This window comes from Schistocerca piceifrons, chromosome 2, assembly GCF_021461385.2.
Source record: "Schistocerca piceifrons isolate TAMUIC-IGC-003096 chromosome 2, iqSchPice1.1, whole genome shotgun sequence".
NCBI lineage: Eukaryota > Metazoa > Arthropoda > Insecta > Orthoptera > Acrididae > Schistocerca > Schistocerca piceifrons.
Window position 1 is genome coordinate 451,386,202 of NC_060139.1, and position 17,836 is coordinate 451,404,037.

The following is a 17,836-nucleotide window of genomic DNA, read 5'->3' on the forward strand; positions in this document are numbered from 1 at the left end:
TCCTTGTGGGATACCATATATATTCCTACAGTAGGTAAAGTGATATACGTTAGTCAGAAATATGGTCTACATAAATATTAATTTAACAATCGAAAATCCAGGATGGAATGTAACAATATTATGAAAAGGGTAGTTGGTACTAACCATTTAGCAGAGATGCTGAGTCGCAGATAGGCACAACAAAGACTGTCACAAAATAAGCTTTCGCCCAACAATGCCTTTGTCAAAAATTCACTCACTCACTCAAACGCAATCCACACAAACAGCAGTAACTGGCAGCTGAAGCCACACTGCAAGCAGCAGCAGTGCATGATCGAAGAGGCACCTAGGTGGGGGTAAGGAGGTGGCTGAAGTGGGGAGGGAAGGGATAGCGGGATGGGAGTGGAGGACTGTGGTGGTGGTGCTGGGGAGCAAGCAGGGACCAGGTGGAGAGAGAGTAGGGCAGGTAGGTGCTTTTGGGAGGTTAGATGGAGAGCAGGGAAGAGGTGGGGGCACCCGCATGGCACCATCCTATGCCAACCTATTCATGGCCCAGCTAGAGGAAACCTTCCTAAATACCCAGAATCGTGATTCATTGATACTATCTTTGCAATCTAGATTGAGGGTGAGGACACCCTATCCACATTTCTCCAAAACCTAAACCACCTCCCCCATTTGCTTCACCTGCTTCTAGTCGACGCAACAAGCCACCTTCCTAGATGTTGACCTCCACCTCAGTGGTGGTTGCATCAGTACCTCTGCCCACATCAAACCTACTAACCACCACTAATACCTCCACTTTGACAACTGCCATCCGTTCCATACCAAGTAGTCCCTTCCATACAGCCTAGCCACCCATGGTTGTCGCATCTGCAGTGACAAGCGGTTGCATTCAAAATATTCGGGGCTCTTACTGAGGCCCACAGACTGTAATTATCGCCCCACTGTGTACAAGAACAGAACTTCTATGTCTTATCTTTCCAGTCTCCCCTCCTCCCAAAGTCTCACCATCCGGCCACAGAAGAGCTTTCCCCTTGTAACTCAGTACCACCCAGGACTGGAGCAACTGCATTACAGTCTCCGCCAGAGTTCCGACTACCTCTCGCCGTGCACTGAAATGAGGAAATGTCGTGCCCACTATCCTTTCCATCTCTCCCGCAGTGATATTCTGCTGCCTACTGAGCCTACACAATATACTCGTCCGTCCCTACACAAGCCCTGCTCTCAACCCCTTACCTCACGGCTCATATCCCTGTAATAGACCTAGACACAAGACCTGTCCCATACATCCTCCTGTCACCACCTATTTCAGTCCAGTCGCTAACATCACCTATCCTATTAAAGGCAGGGCTACATGTGAAATCAGTTCTTGTGATCTACAAGCTAAGCTGCAAACACAGTGCTGCATTCTATGTGGGTATGACAACCAACAAGCTGTCTGTCCACATGAATGGGCACCAACAAACAGGACCACCCTGTTGCTGAGCACACACCCCCAACATGACATTCTTAATTTCAATGAATATTCCATATGGATCCTCCCCCCACCAACACCAGCTTTTCTGAATTGCACAGGTGGGAAATCTCTTTGCAATATATCCTACGTTCCCGTAACCCTCCTAGCCTCAGCCTTAGTTAGTCGTTGTACTCACCCATCATCCCTTTCTCTGTTCCTATTCCAGCACTACACAGCTTGCTATTCCACCAACATACCCAGTCTTCATACTTCTCTCCTTTTCCACTACCCCTCCCCCCCCCTCCCACCTCTCCCCTGCCCACCATCTAGCCTCCCAACTACATCTGTCCTACCCTCTCTCGCCACCTCATCCCTGCATGCTCCCCAGCAGCACTTCACCCTCCCCTATCTCTGCTATGCTATCCCTACCCCCTCCCTGCCCCATCCTCCTCCCTACCCTCACTCAGTTGCCTCTCCCATCATGCACTGGTGCTGCTGCTGCTCGCAGTGTGGCTTCAGCTGCCAGTTATTACAGTCGTGTGTGCGCGCATCTGTTCGGGTATGTATGTATGTGTGGGTGGGTGGGTATGTGTGTGCCTGTGTGTTGGCGCACGTACTCTCTCTGTCAGTAATCAATTTTTGATGGAAGTCTTGTTGGCCGAAAGCTTATTTTGTTAGTCATTTTGTTGTGCTTATATGCAACTCAGCATCTCCGCTATATGGTGATTAGCAACTATTCTTTTCATAATACTGATAAATATTTAATTTAACCTCATACAGTCTTAATTGATAATGCAATATATAAATTGTACACAGTGTTATAATTGTCATACAGCTGCAGTTGTATGGATTCCTGTGTGTGTAAACACTGTTCTCTCTTATGTGTTGTCTATGTGCCACAAATCAATATGATATAGGTGAGTGGTGGCTTTTTCCTTCTTTTCTGTAATGGTGTAGTACAGTCTGCATGTAATGTTTGTTGGCACTTACTGGTGCCACAGCAGCAATCAGTGATGTAGACTGTGCCATCATAGATCCCATTGTCCTCACTCCCATTCATAGTGTTTGGGTTTTATCATGTTCATCACTTCCATTATTGCAGTGAATCCACTTTGAGATAAAACTGTGTGGTCAAAGCATACATTGTCCTTTGGGTCCTTTCTCTCGCCCCCTCCCCCACTATACTTCACACCGTACTGGGTGACTAGCATCCCTGGGAGAAAGAATGTGGGACGAAGTGTGACTTCACTATAAGGGTTAGTACAAATGTGAGAATTTCTTGCTATAAGACTGTTTGGTACTTTTTGATAGTACTCGCGGAATCGTTTACAATGAGGGAGACTTTTCACTGATAGTTACTCTTACTTGCAAGTATTTTCTGTAACTATCTGAGAGTCTTGAGAGAGCAGATGTCAGAAGCATTTACATACAGTGGAATGAGTGTGTCTGTGAGAGCTGAGAGATCACTTTACATTTGATTTTTGTCACATTTCTATGTATGGAGGAAGAGGTTGTGATGGAAGACCACTTTCAGTGTCTGTATTGGGTATGAGAGTGGATTAGGTGGTAGAATGCTTTTGGAGCATTCTAGTGTCCCATTATAGAGCTTGTGATGGAAGATCCACAACAATATAAAAATTTAATAATAGAGGTGGAAGAAATGCTCCTTATAATTTGCCCCAAAATTGCCAAGTGATGAACTCATTGGTGTTAGACTCCTTATTCTAGTATCAGGTACATTTAGTCACTTTAATATTTTGTAAAGTAACAATTACAATGGAGCAACGTTACATCACATTCCCTCTTGATACCGTTTCTTGTTCAAATGCCAATTAGGGCAGATATTGGGTAAATGAAGCATTTCCGGACATATATTTTTTCAAAGTTCCTGTGGGTATTGACTTGAGAAATCACTTGTAAATTCCTTAAGGTCTGTCATTAAATATCCAATTTGATGATGTAATCAATATATACTATGTTAAAAAAATTATTGATTCAGCTGTATTTCTTGAAGTTAAACGACAGTTTTGTGCATTCCAAAAAGATTACTTTTAAACATAACTTTGTTTCTCTGTTTTACATGTTGCGAAACTTTGTTGCCTGATTTCTTCAATTGTGGACAAATTTATTTTGCGGGAATGCAAAAGAACTGTAGTCGTTTAGGCACACAAACCTAGTTTCTCATTTCAGTGCTGTAGTCTCCTTACCTCCTCCTTTCCCTCTCCTTACCTCCTCCTTTCCCTCTCCTTACCTCCTCCTTTCCCTCTCCTTACCTCCTCCTTTCCCTCTCCTTACCTCCTCCTTTCCCTCTCCTTACCTCCTCCTTTCCCTCTCCTTACCTCCTCCTTTCCCTCTCCTTACCTCCTCCTTTCCCTCTCCTTACCTCCTCCTTTCCCTCTCCTTACCTCCTCCTTTCCCTCACCTTACCTCCTCCTTTCCCTCTCCTTACCTCCTCCTTTCCCTCTCCTTACCTCCTCCTTTCCCTCTCCTTACCTCCTCCTTTCCCTCTCCTTACCTCCTCCTTTCCCTCTCCTTACCTCCTCCTTTCCCTCTCCTTACCTCCTCCTTTCCCTCTCCTTACCTCCTCCTTTCCCTCTCCTTACCTCCTCCTTTCCCTCTCCTTACCTCCTCCTTTCCCTCTCCTTACCTCCTCCTTTCCCTCTCCTTACCTCCTCCTTTCCCTCTCCTTACCTCCTCCTTTCCCTCTCCTTACCTCCTCCTTTCCCTCTCCTTACCTCCTCCTTTCCCTCTCCTTACCTCCTCCTTTCCCTCTCCTTACCTCCTCCTTTCCCTCTCCTTACCTCCTCCTTTCCCTCTCCTTACCTCCTCCTTTCCCTCTCCTTACCTCCTCCTTCCCCTCTCACTTCCCTACCATAGTGCCCCCAGTCCCACCAAGTCTCCAGCATGTGTAGCCAGTCCATGTGGTGGGGCTGCTATGTATCCATGTGGCTGAGCCCCCTGACAACACAGGGGTTATCCTACTGATACCTGAGCTGTTGTCTCCCCATGATTGGATAGGAGTAGTTGCTTGTATTCAAGGGTACAACACCTGGCAGTGGCCACTGCGCCAGACAGCCCTTGCTGTGGCTGGGTGGTGCCCATGGGGAGAACCTCTGATCAGAGTGGGTGGTATCAGGGTGGATGCTTTGTATGTGAAACATACCAAGCTCCAAATAACTGGCTGTTCTTCTGTGGTCATCTCTTGTGTTGGTAATGGATCATTTAATGCTGCTTCTTATGACTGTGACAGTCCTTTCCCCAACCAAGGCTTGCCAGCTTGGGGTGAAACATTTCCCTGCTACCTAGTCTGTACTAGGACAGATGGGGACATGTTCGCTGCCACAAAGCCGTTATTCTTTGTAGTTAACGCTGAAGACAAGTTTGGCGAAGTGGAGTCTCGTGGTAAGATGCAGTCAGGTTTCCTGTTAATTAAAACTACTTCTGCCACCCAGTTGGCAGCTCTTCATGCTTGTGATTATCTTCGGGAAGTCTCGGTGTCCATTGCACCTCACCATTCTTTGAATATGGGTCAGGGAGTCAGCTTTCATAGGGATCTCATTCTTTAAACTGATGAGGAACTCCAGGCCAGTTTGGAACATTTTGGTCAGCCAGAGGAGGACAAGGTATGTGTTATCAGTGCGACGTGAAGCAATATGTCCTGTCACCCATAAGATGTTTTTGCAAGCACCGAAAGTATCTCATGGGTGGCAGGACGTACGGCCTCACGTCACCCATCTTCCCAATATTTGGCAGACACTCTCTGGTGAATGTGGACACAGACTCCATGAAGGGAGCTCCTCTATTATGCCACCCACATGTGTTGTCATGATCGTCGCTGTACATTCTCACCAGATCACCTAGGCTATAGGAAAGAAAAGAAGATACAGGAGTATAAGTCCCTTTATCGTTTATCCTACACTGAGGCTCATCGGAAATACTACAGACTTCATCCTGTGTTGATGACTTCTAACTTTGCCTCTGTTATGTCTTTTCCCCTCCTCCCTCCTCCTTACTGCATTCCCAACTCCCTCTCCCACTCCTCTGTGGTTCTGATGCCCTCCCCTCTTTGTGCTTCTCCCCCTTCCTGGCCAGAAAAATGTATCTTTTCTTCAGTGGCCATTAGTGATGAGGCTCCCTCACGGGGTCCCTTCTTCCGGTGTTTCTCCGGCTGGAGGCCTACTGCAGTCACTTCACTGTGGGACCCGTAGTCGTTGCACCCCAAGTTCGCCCGCTTTAATTCCATCCTGGATCTTGTTGAAGCCTGCTCTCCATCTGAGACCTGCCCTTGTTGACATAGGAAAGAGACGAAGCAACATACTGTATTTACTTGAATCTAAGCCGCACTTTTTTCCAGTTTTTGCAATCCACAAAACCGCCTGCAGCTTAGAATCGAGTGCAAAGTAAGCGGAGGTTCTGAAAAACGTTGGTAGGTGCCGCCACAACTAACTTCTGCCGTCGAATATATATGTAGCACTATGCAGGCATGCATTGCAGGCACAATGATAAATACTGGTGCCAAAACCTCTGCGTCAGTAAATAAATTTAAAAAAAAGGTGGAAGACGAGCTTTTTTTTCTCCGCCCTAATTTTAGACCACTGCATTTTCATACATTACCCAACGAAGTAAATACAAATTCCGTTTTGTTCGTCATCGAATGTAGCAGCATTTCACTGTACTACGAAAATCCGACTGGCAAGACTGTTTGGGATGTTTGTCAATATGGCCAACTGAATTTTTTCCTACCTGTGAGAAGAGATGGTTGCCAATAGCAACTTTTATGAACTGTGAATCACATGCAGTATTCTCTTCACCATAAGAATAATACGAATATAAACATTTTGCCATGTATTCTTCTGTGTTTGCTGCTATCTCATTTAAATCCTGTCTGCCTAATAAACCACGAAACTAGAGTGAGACAACAGCAAACGTGGAAGAATATACATATCATGTCACGTTTATATTTGTATTATTCTTATGTCTGATAGTTATACAGTCAGAAATGAAGCATGGCAATTGACTAAATTTTTAAATCTAAAATGACTCTAATTTCTTAGCAGAATGTAATGTACTAAAGAGGCGTCTGCAAAAATTTTCGAACGGAGAAAAATTTTCGCTAAACTCTCGTTCAGAACATTTTCTATCATACGCAGTCTATTATTCGGTTCTTGTTGGTCATTGTCAAATAAAGCAGCAGTGCAAGTAACAACAAACAGCAGTCTCTTACCATTGTTTCGCTAATGAGACAATTCCTCTTTTTTTTTTTTAATTGTAAACGGCGGCAGCACGCACAAAATAGTCATGCCGCGAGCGGCGACAGGCTGTAAACACTCATTATCAGAATGCATCAAACACTGCATGACACAGTACAGTAATGCATTTTCAGCTTAGTGACATAAACACCTATAACAGAGTGTGGCACTTATCAGATCAAAGAAAATAAGCTACCGTATTTACTCGAATCTAAGCCGCACTTTTTTTCCGATTTTTGTAATCCAAAAAACCGCCTGCGGCTTAGAATCGAGTGCAAAGCAAGCGGAATTTCTGAAAAATGTTGGTAGGTGCCGCTACAACTATAACTTCTGCTGTCGAATATATGTAGCGCTACACAGGTATGCTTTGTAGGCACAAAGATAAATACTTTCGCCAAAACCTCTGCGTCAGTAAATAAATTTTTAAAAAAAAAAGGTGGAAGACGAGCTTTTTTTTCTCCACCCCGAGTTTCGACCACTGCATTTTCATACATTATCCAACGAAGTAAATACAAATTCCATATTGTTCATCTTCGAATGTAGCAGAATTTCAATGTACTACGAAAATCCGACTGGCAAGACTGTTTGGGATGTTTGTCAATATGGCCAACTCTACGTTCTGAATTTTTTCCTACCAGTGAGAAGAGTTGGTTGCTAATAGGAACCTGATGAAATGTGAATCACATGCAGTATTCTCTTCACCATAAGAATAATCGAATATAAACATTTTGCCATGTATTCTTTCGCGTTTGCTGCTATCTCATTTAAATCCTGCCTAATAAACTACGAAACTAGAGTGAGACAACAGCAAACGCGGAAGAATATACGTATCGTGTCATGTTTATATTCATATTATTCTTATGCCTAATGTGATAGTCAGAAATGAATATATGGCAACTGACCAGATTTTTAAATCTAAGATGACTCTAATTTCTGTGCAGAATTTGATGTACTACAGAAGCGGCTGCAAAGATTTTCAAACGGAGAAAAATTTTCGCCGAACTCTCGTTCAGAACATGTTCTGAAATATGCAGTCTATTATTTGGTTCTTGTTGATCATTATCAAAGAAAGCAGCAGTGTAAGTAACAACAAATAGCAGTCTCTTGCCATTGTTTTGCTAATGAGACGATTCCCCTCTCTTTTTTAATTGTAAGCGGCGGTAGCGCGCACAAAAGCAAGCCGTGCCGCGAGCGGCGACAGGCCGTAAACACGCACTGTCAGAATGCGACAAACAATGCATGACAGTACAGTAATGCATTTTCAGCTTAGGATGACGTGAACACCTATAACAAAGAAAACGGCACTTATCAGATCAAAGCAAAATAAGCAATCGATTCAAACCAGACAGAGCACGTGAAAAAGGAATGGTACTCACATAAATACGGACGGAGCGCCTGATGCATAGCAATGGCTACCTGGTAAAGCTTAAATGCTAAGCTTAAGACTCGAACCAAACTACTGTCGCTGTATCGTCATTCATTCGACGTAAATTGTGTCTCATATTACAATGGACCAACTTTGTTTCGATTTGGAGGTGCGGCCTAAAACTTTTCTCTCCCCTTGAATTTCGAGTCGCAAATTTCAGGTGCGGCTTAGATTCGGGAATTTTTTTTTTTCCTTTATTTCGAGTCTCATTTTTCAGGTGCGGCTTAGATTCGAGTAAATACGGTATCAATTCAAACCAGACGAAGCACGTGAAAAAGGAAGGGTACCCGTATAAATACGGACGGAGTGCCGGACGCATAGCAATGGCTACCTGGTAAAGCTTAACTGCTAAGCCTATGACTCGAACCAAATTGCTGTAGCTGTATCGTCATTCATTCGACCTAAATTGTGTCTCATATTACAATGGACCAACTTTGTTTCAATTTGGAGGTGCGGCCTAAAACTTCTCTCTCCCCTTGAATTTAGAGTCTCAAATTTCAGGTGCGGTTTAGATTAGGGAAAATTTTTTTTTCCTTGATTTCGAGTCTCATTTTTCAGGTGCGGCTTAGATTCGAGTGCGGCTTAGATTTGAGTAAATACGGCAAGTCCCAGGCCAAGGTGTCCCCAGAGGTACCATCTCCCCCTTGCAACCTGTGACCTCTTATTTATGGATGTCACTCTGTAAATGCAATGTGTAACACTGTCACTTCCCAGACTTGCAATCCTTTATTTGCTTTTACTTGGCAGCTTGTATCATTCTCCAGGAATCTCATTTTGCTGATACTCACTGACCCTTCATGGGTTTCATGCTTCATATTGGAAGTGAGTTGGCCCTTAGAGGGCTTCCAGTGGAATTTGCATGTTGATCTATATGGACGTTCTTAGCACATTTATTCCCCTTTGTACCCCCATGTCTAACAAGCTTTATGCAATCAAGAATACTACAATCTCATAGCTTGCTTCCGTTTGCCTCTCCTGGTGGGAATCTAACTTTCCTGGTATCTTTTCAACCCTACTAAGTTGATTCTGCAATGAGCAAAGTCTCCCCCCCCCCCCCCCCCCCCCCCTTTGTAGTTGCGTGACACCTACTCACAGTGATTCCGGCGGTTTTGCTGGACTGCCCCAACTAGTGGCCCTTCGCACTAAAAACACCCTCACACCTTCCAAATTCCCAGGTGTTAGTGGATGACCATTACATGGTAATATGTCTATCCTCGGTTATTTTCACAAACCTGTTGTGTCCTCCCAGGTTTAAGTCCTTGAATCTCCCTTTGTTATGGAGGCCTTGGACTTGCCTCTACACCTGCTGGCCTCTTCCCCCTTTTTCTCTACATTTTGTCTGCTCGTTTGCACCATTTTGTTTCCAGCATAGTCCATACAATTCAGCCAGGCTAGGAAAAAATCTTACCTTCATAGTCTCGGATGTTATTGAATTTAGCATATGTTAAAATGAAGGACTAAGTAAGGGACACATTTTTGTTTTCTCCTAAAAAATTTCTGGTGGGAGATAGAGCACTTCAAAGATACCACTACACATACCATTTTGAAGATGCGAATTTTGGAAAAAATTTTAAAATTATTTCTGGATAATTTGTCTTTTTTTTTTTTTTTATTTGAAACATAATTGCTTTTTGATTACAATGACATCCTCCATTTGGGCTTATCTGTTAGCATTCAGAATCGCAGCTGTATTTGGTCTGGAAAGATTGTTTTGTAGCATGGTGCTTCAGCAGGCTGCCTAAGCCATCACAAGACCCCTTCCCGTGACCAGTAGCACTTTATACCCAGTTAGTTGGCACGAGTGACTTAATTCAAACAGCTGGTAAAGATTTTTAAAATGACTAGGAGCACCAACAGAAATAGTGACAGATTTTCTCTGCCCCTGTTTGCAGTTGAAGAATTGTGTGCATTGCTAGCAAAGCATGTGCTAAGTAACGTCCTGTGATATCACATATAACTGCAGCACTTGTGGTCTTGTTTTGAAAATGTACTCCTGTAAAAATTGAAACCTGGTCATTACTCGAATTATACCCTTGTACTTCTTGTGGTAGAATTACAGACCAGTTCTCAGCAAAATTGCAGTGGAGCAGTAAACATAGTTCTTCAGCTTGCACACACCCTTTAACTTCTGCAATGTGTTGTTGTTGCAGTTTTTTTCAGATGCTGATGTATCACCGCTTTCACTGACCATTTACAAAGTTCATCAATGAAACTGTCGAAGGCAACAGTTTTCTTAATTAGTTTATTCTCTTCCCATGTTGCATATGTAATTTCTGCAGTCATCTGCTACATCTTCCAGGCCAAGTGTCTGTAAAGACAGTCCTCCCTTTCCAAGGCAGTCACCACATTCTTGAAACAAACAAGTCTCTTGCTTTATGTCAGACTACTAATGACTTCACACGCCCAACCAAGGTGTCATGTGCTCCAGTAAGTTCTTCAAAGTTACCACACCAACTTCAAGCTTCGCGCAGTACACACGTAAACAAACATCTCTAGGTGGGTGTGGAACTACCTACTTAGTCATAGTGCATAATATTTTGATCTTCCAATATGTGAAGTTGTATAGTTGCTCTTATAAATTGCAAAAGTTTCTTTAATTCTGCGAGTCACTTACCTCTTCACTTTCACAACTTTTTGACTTTAAACTGTTACAGTTATAATGTCTTCTTTGTAGGCACACTGGTGAGAACAGTCCCATTTACCTTCCAGATTAAACGACTGCACTATTTGAACTTGAGCTGCTTCTACAGGATGACCATAATAGTGATCTGGTCTTCCAAAGGCCCCTTTTTCAGACCTCTCATTTCTTGATTTGTCTACCATGTACTTTGTTACTGGTGAAACGTGGTTCAAAATTGTTTTCTTTGAAAATGTCTGTGGAATAATAGTTAAAACTTGCTCTTTTTCAATGTATGATGCACAGTATTCAACAGCTGAACTGATATTTGTGAAACATTCCTGGTGAGAGGTGCAAGAGTGCTTTGGTTTATTTTCTTCTGAAGATGGAATTTCTACTTTGAAGAGTGTGGTCAGCTGTACTGTAGTGTGTTCATGCATAGCTTTAGTAATTTCTCTGAGCTTTCTTGATGCATAGAACTTATGACATGACTTCACTGACCACAGTTTCTTAAGAGGACTAACACCTACCTCTGTAGTTGACTGATTCAGGGTATTTAATTCTTCCTCTATTTATGCAAAATCTGCACCTTGCAAGGCTTCACCTTGTTCAGATACTATCATTGTTGTTTTTCTGTTGAAACATTTAGAACACTGTCATCATCACTGGGAACATCGTCATTTTGAAACGGTCTTCAAATGCGAACATTTATTCCCGACCTGAAAAGTCTCTTTTGTTTGTCTTGTATATCACTCTTTTATGGATATGCGAATAGTCAGCACACTTCACTCTCCTGTGGCCCAGTCAGAAGACATTTCAAACAGTCCTTTTCACAGAACACACTGCAACTGTGTCAACTGGCGAATTCCTCACGAACACACAGAGCTCATTGGATGGTCTGATTTCTTAGAAGCCTTTTCAGTAAACAAACTAGTACTGAACAACTATAATACAGAAACTTGCAATGAAGAACCACAACAAAGAAACTGAAAAGAAACTAAAACAGTGTAAGAAATATCTGCAACAGTGAAAGTGAAAAGTAACTGCAACAAAGACAATAGAAATAAACATTGTAACAAAGATATTAGTGAGAAACAACTTCCGTGAAGACATACATTACCCTAGAAATATATAAAAAAATGATTTTTTAAAAATAAAGCCTGTTCAACTTAAAAGTGGAAGCTCTCCTTTACTGATGAACAGAAAAAACATCCTGTTTCTGGATTGGCAGTTTTGAAAACAAATTTTTCTGTAAATAATAAAAGAATTCAAAAGGCGACAGTAAAAGAACTTCGACAGATATGTTCAGAGATACCATTGTAATCGTAAAGCAATTATCTTTCAGATAAAAAAAACTAACAGAATATCTAGAACTGTTACAGAGATATAGCATTATCTTTCAGATAAAAAAAACTAACAGAATATCTAGAACTGTTACAGAGATATAGCATTTTAAAAAATGTTCCAAAATTTCCATCTTCAAAATGGTGTTCGCAGTGTCTTTGGAGGCCTGTATCTTGGGGCAGGAATTGTTTTGGAGAAAACAAAAAATGTTTTTTCTTACTCCTGAATTTTAACATATGCTAAATTCAATAACATCAGTGACTATGAAGGTAACCCCCCCTGCCTGAAGTGATACGGATTATGCCTTCCCCTTTCCTGGTGTCTTCTTCCCTTATTGTTGCCTTGTTGTCGTGATGGCATGATGTGGTGTGGGGACTTGGGAGGGTCAATGGCAGGGCTGGTGCTCCAAACATGCCTAGAATTTCTGGCGTGCCTGTTCTTTCCTCTTCCTTCTATCCCAACATTCCTTTTACTCTTTTGTTTGCCTGTTTTCTCTTTCCCTTTGATTGGACTGTGATGTTTGTGTTCCTCCCTCGGTTTCTGCCAACTTAATCATGGGACGAATGACCTCGCTATTTGGTCCTCCCTCAATCAACCAACCAACTAACTGTCCTCATATAAACTAATTAAATGCACAATTTCATCCTGAGTTCACTCCCCAGCAGTTTTCTTCATCATTTTTTTACCAACACATCACTGATATTCATTTTAGTTCATGTGTCAATCGCGGCAGTAGTCACAGCTGTTCTTACATGTTACAGAGTGATCAGTTGCAGTGTGTGGCTGGTGTAATGGACAACACGCTCATCTCTGATTCATATTAACGTAGGCAGAGTCTCGTAGGTGACTGTTTTGTTAAAGTCTGGTGCTGTGGATGTTCATACTCATCCTACTGCACTGTTCCCCAGTTGCTGTTGATGTGTATACACACGCTGCTTGCTCAGTGAATAAAGCATTTTAGAGTATTTTTCATATAACATGGCATGCTCATTATGTGCTATCATTTGTAAAAGCCTCACTTCAATATCTTGAATCGTTTAATAGATGTGACGATTGTTATGACAACATGATTTGCAATGTACAGGGACGTGAGTAGCATGTTGCATGCAACCATCCTTTGGATATAAAACCCAGTAACTTGGAAATGAAATGAGATGTCGTTCTGCTCTCAGTTTTAAATAAAATTTCAATGTTGTGTCTATGTGGCATTCACTGCAATGGATGAGCTGAAATAAACTGTACACAGTTTTCACAATACATTTTTACCTCTGTGAAGAAGTCTTCAAAATTTTACACAATGTTTTATTTATAAGGGAAACTCCACATCACCCCCCCCCCCCCCCCCAAAAAAAAAAAAAATCAGATTTTGTGGTAAGATGGCCCTGTGGATAGCCTGTCAAAAAGTGAATACAGATAAGCATGAAAATAGGAAGAACGTGTACTGAACTGTGAAAAAAGCAAAATAGAAACAGTGAACAGTCCAAGGACAATAAAGAGCAGCCCAAAACAGCAACGGTGTCATGAGGAAGTGGTAAAGTTGTTGAACTGCAAAGCGGGAGAGCCATGTTCGTAACTCGCTCATGCTTTTTTTTTTTTTTCCCATGACGTTATGAGATGTTTGCTTTTGTTCTGTAGTCTTGGCAGTTGTTATACTATACATTGGTTATAGAATATGAGTCATGGGGTAAAAGTATGTTACTGTCACAAGTAAATGTGATGAATAGTGAGAGCAGGCAAGATACCACATAGACATATCACAGAAATGAAAATAAATGGGTGTGAACTTTTGTGGTTGTTACCCAAAGAAATTTGAGTCATGACTTCCAAAATGAATCCAACTCCAAAACATTAAAAACATATGTTTTGATAGAGTGCAGTGAAACTGTATGAATGTGAAACTGTTGCGTTCATTTGTTGCAGCTTACGTGAGAAACTACTATGTTTTCATCATTTCCTTGGGAGTAATCATGCACTTTCATACGAACACCTATATCAGGCAAGGAGGCAAAACTCTCTCACTACCAGTCGTACAAATTAGGTGCATCAGAAAGAGATTCCTATTGTATGACACATGTACTGTCACTAATGCTGTGTATCATAAACCAGCTTTTTTTCCCGATGATTCGGTTGACTCATTGCCTTGTCACAAATGTTCGCAGTTCCCATTTGAAGTGGCTGCCTTTAGGCTGCTAATAGAGTAGTTGTGAGAATTAACCATCATTATACGGGATGTATATGCCCCGGGAAATCTTGAAAAAACCCAGGAACTTTTTCATCTGGGAGAAAACTGGAAAAAATCCAGGAATTTGGAATACAGGGAATTTTTCATGTTTCAATTTTCAGTTAAATTTTTGTAATTTTGACTGGTAAGAATTGATAGCCTAACAAAGAATATTACTGCACCTTGCCACTGCAAAATAATAATTCAGCAATAAAACATAAACGAGAGAAAAATACCAAAACAAAACCTTAATTGCAAAGTAAGTGCACCATTTACAGCAACAAAATACCATGCACACACACACATCTACAAATAGCAAAATGTGTTGAAGACCTTAGGACGAAGACTGTACAATACTTCATAACAGCAAACTGCTTCCAATGAGTGTGACGTCACAACTGTTTACATTAGGTTTATTTGAACAGTTGCTCCATGCCACTGTTGGATAAGCGGCTGCCAGCAGCAAGTTGTATACTGTTAGCTCACTTATTTGTTACATAGTTTAATTCTTAATTTCTTTGCATGTTTTTGGGTACTTGCGTTGTTTAATTCATAAATTCCAGGTGTATTATAGTATTTGAAAGTTGTAGCATCGTGTTTTAGTACCTGAATAGTGTAAAATCGCGTAGTCTCCTTCTGCCGCCGAGCAGTGTGCAAGTAGCAGCATTACTGCATTTACTAGGCAATCTTGTATTTTAATAACCATTTAAATTTTGTATAGAATTATTTGTGCTCTCTGTAGATTAGTTCAGAAGTTCTTTGCACAACAGTATTTAGCATGGATAGGGACTGCAACTGCTGTGTTCGGATGCAGGCTGAGTTGGCATCCCTTTGCTCCCAGCTTCGGGCATTGTTGGCTTCGGTCACACAGCTTGAGGCTGTTGCCAATGGGCATCACTGTGGGGGTCCGGACAGGGGTTTGTTGGTGACGGCCAGCTCGTCCCATGTATCCCCCGATCGGACTAAGGCTGTGGCTGCCCGGGACACTGCCCTTATTGAGGCTGACCCCTCACCCGTGGTAGAGTTGGAGGTCGTCTCGAGGTGTGGCAGGGGGCAAAAGACATTCCGGAAGGCTGAACGAAAGGGCTCTCCAGTTTGTCTGATGAACCGGTTTCACACTCTGTCTCCGGCTGATACTGATCTTCGGCTGGATATGGCTGCTTGTCCTGTTCCAGAGGTTGCCCCTCAGTATGCAAGATCCGGGCGGTCGCAGAGGGTGGGCTTACTGGTAGTTGTGAGCGCCAACGTCAGGTGCGTAATGGGGCCCCTTAGGGATATAGCTGCAAGGCAGGGGAAGAAAACCAATGTGCACTCCATGTGCATACCGGGGGGGAGGGTGTCATTCCAGATGTGGAAAGGGTCCTTCTGGATGCCATGAAGGGTACAGGGTGCACCCATCTGCAGGTGATTGCTCATGTAGGCACCAATGTGTGTGTCGCTATGGATGGGAGGAAATCGTCTCTGGCTTCCGGCAGCTATCTGATTTTGTGAAGACTGCCAGTCTTGCTAGCGGGATGAAAGCAGAGCTTGCCATCTGCAGCATCGTCTACAGGACTGACTACAGACCTTTGGTACAGAGCCGAGTGGAGGGTCTGAATCAGAGGCTGAGACAGTTCTGTGACCGTATGGGCTGCAGATCCCTCGACTTGCGCCATAGGCTGGTGGGGTTTCGGGTTCCGTTGGATGGGTCAGGAGTCCACTACACCCAGCAGTCGGCTACACGGGTAGCAGGGGCTGTGTGGTGTGGACTAGGCGGTTTTTTAGGATAGATGGCCTCGGGCAAGTACAGAAAGGGCAACAGCCTCAAACGGTGCGGGGCAAAGTCAGGACATGCAGTGACCAAGCAGCAATCGTATTGTAATTGTAAATTGTCGAAGCTGCATTGGTAAAGTACCGGAACTTCAAGCGCTGATAAAAAGCACCGAAGCTGAAATCGTTACAGGTACGGAAAGCTGGCTGAAGGCAGAGATAAATTCTGCCAAAATTTTTACAAAGGCACAGACGGTGTTTAGAAAGGATAGATTGCATGCAATCGGGGTGGCATGTTTGTCGCTGTTGGTAGTAGTTTATCCTGTAGTGAAATAGAAGTGGATAGCTACTGTAAATTATTATGGGTGGACGTTATACTCAACAACCGAGCTAGGTTAATAATTGGCTCCTTTTACCGACCTCCTGACTCGGCAGCTTTCATGGCAGAACAACTGAGAGAAAATCTGGAACACATTACACATAAATTTCCTCAGCATGTTATAGTCTTAGGTGGAGATTTCAATTTACCAGATATAGACTCGGACACTCAGATGTTTAGGACGGGTGGTAGGGACAGAGCATCGAGTGACATTATACTGAGTGCACTATCCGAAAATTACTTCAAGCAATTAAACAGAGAACCGACTCGTGGAGATAACGTCTTGGACCTACTGATTACAAACAGACCAGAACTTTTCGATTCTGTAAGTGCAGAACAGGGAATCAGTGATCATAAGGCCGTTGCAGCATTCCTGAATATGGAAGTTAATAGGAATATAAAAAAAGGGAGGAAGGTTTATCTGTTCAGCAAGAGTAATAGGAGGCAGATTTCAGACTACCTAACAGATCAAATCGAAAATTTCTGTTCTGACACTGACAATGTTGAGTGTTTATGGAAAAAGTTAAAGGCACTCATAAAATGCGTTTGTCAGGTACGTGCCGAGTAAAACTGTGAGGAACGGGAAAAACCCGCCGTGATTCAAGAACAAAGTTAGGAAACTACTGCAAAAGCAGAGAGCTTCACTGCAAGTTTAAATGCAGCCAAAACCCCTCAGACAAATAGAAGCTAAACGATGTCAAAGTTAGCATAAGGAGGGCTATGCGTGAAGTGTTCAGTGAATTAAAAAGTAAAATTCTATGTACCGACTTGACAGAAAATCCTAGGATGTTCTGGTGTTATGTTAAATCAGTAAGTGGCGCAAAACAGCATATACAGACACTCTGGGTTGATGACATTGAAACACAGGATGACACGTGTAAAGCTGAGATACTAAACACCTTTCTCCAAAGCTGTTTCACAGAGGAAGACCGCACTGCAGTTCCTTCTCTAAATCCTCGCACAAACGAAAAAATGGCTGACATCGAAATAAGTGTCCAAGGAATAGAAAAGCAACTGGAATCATTCAACAGAGGAAAGTTCACTGGACCTGACGAGATACCAATTAGATTCTACACAGGCCCCCCTTATAACAGCCGTGTACCGCAAGTCTCTAGAGGAACAGAAGGTTCCAAATGATTGGAAAAGAGCACAGGTAGTCCCAGTTTTCAAGAAGGGTTGTCAAGCAGATGCGCAAAACTATCTCTGACATCGATCTGTTGTAGAATTTTAGAACATGTTTTTTGCTTGCATGTCATGTCATTTTCTGGAAACCCAGAATCTACTCTGTAGGAATCAACATGGATTCCGGAAACAGTGATCATGAGAGACCCAAATCACTTTATTTGTTTATGAGACCCAGAAAATATTAGATGCAGGCTCCCAGGTAGATGCCATTTTCCTTGACTTCCGGAAGGC

At 42.6% G+C, this 17,836-nt stretch overlaps 1 protein-coding gene across 1 annotated transcript in view; it reads left to right on the forward strand.

The window, feature by feature from the left end:
• LOC124777503 (eukaryotic translation initiation factor 3 subunit D) overlaps positions 1-17,836 on the forward strand; it is a 53,157-nt gene that overhangs the window by 24,546 nt on the left and 10,775 nt on the right. The gene's annotated exons all lie outside the window — the stretch shown is intronic.